Source organism: Pinus tabuliformis, chromosome 8 (genome assembly GCF_031772625.1).
Source record: "Pinus tabuliformis cultivar Carrire ecotype Pingquan chromosome 8, CPIR1, whole genome shotgun sequence".
NCBI classification, from domain to species: Eukaryota; Viridiplantae; Streptophyta; class Pinopsida; order Pinales; family Pinaceae; genus Pinus; species Pinus tabuliformis.
In genome coordinates this window covers 1,187,858,005-1,187,860,968 of record NC_142294.1, presented here as the reverse complement: position 1 = coordinate 1,187,860,968, position 2,964 = coordinate 1,187,858,005, and the positions used below count along the sequence as shown (strand labels likewise).

Here is a 2,964-nt window from a genome sequence, read left to right as displayed (position 1 = left end):
ACAAAAGCTGCGTCTTTGGACGCTCTGTATGTAAAGGGGTAGGTGCGTCCCCCTGTAAAGGTTAAAATGCGCAAGTTTCATCTTTAAAAAGTCACTTGTGGTCATTTCTAGAGCATTCTAGAAGGTTGTTCGACGTGTATTGAGCGCCTCCAGATGGTTCATGCACTCCTACCAAAGAGGAACTTATCCCATCAATAAGGGAGCTATCCCATCCAAAGAGGGGATTATCCCATTGATGGTGGACCTGATTAACTTCCTCTTGAGCACTATAAATACAGCCATTGGGCCAGAAGGAGAAGAGGTTAAAAGCTATACATTTCTAAGGGTAAATGCTGCAGGAATTAGGACTCCCATTTAGAAGCTTGTGAGGAGAGATTGTCATCTTTGCTTGTTCTATTTGGAAGTGGGTGAGCTTTGTCAAAGTAAAGGAGAACTCTTGATGGACCCTGGGAGGGACTTGCACAACACCAAGGCTCAGGTTGTATTTGTTCCTTTTGTTACCTATTAAAGCAAATGAGTCCATTCTTCTCAATAACTTGTTATTTATGAGTTGTTTCATGTACTCCTTGGTCTATGTGTTAAATATGTTTTATTCTATGATATTATCAAGTGCTATTTAATCGTTTGATTGTTAGTGTATGCAGGTTTCAAAGTGAAGGAGGAGCTCATCCGGATCAGCGGAGCTGGACTACTACAACAGCGTTGGATTACAGGTAGGATCTAAACACTTGATTTCCCGTATAGTAAATGCATGTTTAGAGAAGGATTGCTCTTGTTTGTCTTGTTTGTCACTAGAGAGTCTTAGGCTCCTAGGGAGGTTGGTTGTGTCTGCACAATCGACTCTTTCTGCCTGACAAAAATAGAAATTTCTACACCTTATTGGTTTAGTCAAAGGCTAGTAGAAGCAAACATGAGGCGGCAAGGTGGATATGGTGGTTCCAATTTTGATCCGCTGGTTGCTACTCAAATGCAGCATATTGCTGCCCAGAGAATGCAACATAATCCTAGTTTGCATGCCTCTCCAGGGAGGCTTGATGTTCCACCATTGGATGAAGAGCAACACTATATGTCTTCAAAGGCAGAAGGTCACTATCAATGGGAAGGAGGTGATCCAAATGTGCCAAATATACCTCCTCACATACATAAAGAAGGTCAAGGTCCTCTTGAAATAGGCAATGGAAGCAAGATTCTGACAGGTCTTGATGCAGCTAGCTCCCCATTTTATCAAAGTCAAATTCCAAATCCCAAGGCACAACAAGAAAAAACGAGCATCAAAGATGTGAAAGGATCTGAGCATGAGCAAGAAGTGGGCTATCAATGACAGGTGGAATTTTCATGAGGGTGCATATGTAATGACTAATAGCTATGGATTATTTCTTTTGAAATGACAATTAAATGGTGTTTTGAATGTGTAAAGGAGAGATGGCAATTCCAAGCTATTTTTATTAACAGACAGTTTTTATTCAAATGGCATCTTTACATCAAAGAAGCCGAGGTGAAATTGTGTGTTTGGAATGTGCGCGGCACATTGGAATAGGGCGCAGCACACCCACAGCACGCGACACATTGGGCAAAATTCCGCAGTGTAAAAATACACTATCGCGGCGCATACAGTGAGCGTGGCACACAGGGCTGACAAGCCAGTTTTTCACCACTACTTCATCAAAATTTCAAACTAATTCAGTTTCCTATGCTCCCTAACTGCAGGTGTGTCATATCATTGTTTATTCATGAAGGATTCATCTCCATTACGGGCGTTCGGCTCGATGTTGTAAATTATAAAGGATGTCCCAGCAAGATGTTACAATAAGATCAAGAACAAGCCATACCCGAAATCTCGATAATGTCGGGTGTTCCAGATCTCGAAATCCATATATACAATGTCGGTGACAAAAAAAGAGCAGCCGACAAGTTTCCTTTTTGTGTTCGCCTGGTGAGTTGGGAGAAATATAATGTGAGAAGCGAGGCACTGGAAGCGGCCCGTATTGCTTGTAACAAGTACGTGACCAAGTTCGCCAGAAAGGATGTGTTCCATCTGCGTGTTCATCTGTAGCCATTCTATGTTCCCTATATTAACAAGATTATTTTATGTGCCGCAGCCAAGAGGTCTCAAACTAGTCTGAGAGGAGCATACGGAAAACTGCAGGGAATTTGTGCACGTGGGGCCTTCGCTGGTATTGAAGGAGATATTATTGAGTTTAACGAAATGGCAGCTGGAATTGTTTATTTTTCCCGTCATCAAAGGCAAATTCAAAATCCATTTTTATAAAAAAAAATAGTTGTTATTCAAACAGCAAAAAGGAAGGCGAACAGTCATTGTCTTTAGTTACGACTCAGAAGATCTACGCTACAGTTTTGCCTTCTTAATTGGTCATCAGAGAAATTACAATGTAACACTGCTCTTGTTACTAATGGTTGGCTTTTCATTTCTGTTAATAATGATTAAATAATCCCCCATTTTTGGTCGATCTGCTTTCTCAGAGAAGAGTTTATTTATTGTATTGAAAATCATTTGTAAAGGTGGGAGTTTCTGGGAAACGGTGGGAGAGAAAACTCAGTTATTCACTATACAGTTTGGTCAGGAGATTAATAAAAATGATGCAGCTATGATTCATGAGATTCCTGTGGTGTGAGTTTAGCAATATGTTTCTTCTCTGTTTCATATGTAACTTGTTATGTTTTGCAGTTCATTCATAGTCATTTCCAGTTGAATGTTTTTAAGTAGGAAAGGTAGAATCCAATTTATTTCTCTGCCTTGGAAAGCATTCATCCTCTGTGTTTCTTCTTCTGTCTGAAAAGGATTCATGTGTATGCCCTTTTCAGCTTTCTCAACAGTCTTTCTACCCCATATTACTTCAATCTGATTGCTAAACCTCCTACCTATCTCGCCTCACGAAATATTCTGTGTCTTTGATTTAGTTTCCTAGCTCACGCGGTCCTGTTGTCCCATACAGCCCAGAAAAT

General features: G+C 40.5%; 1 pseudogene; it reads left to right on the top strand.

Annotated features, from left to right (window-relative positions):
• Positions 1–1,843: 1,843 nt before the first annotated feature.
• Positions 1,844–2,269, top strand: LOC149239601 (large ribosomal subunit protein uL16 pseudogene; annotated as a pseudogene).
• Positions 2,270–2,964: the final 695 nt, after the last annotated feature.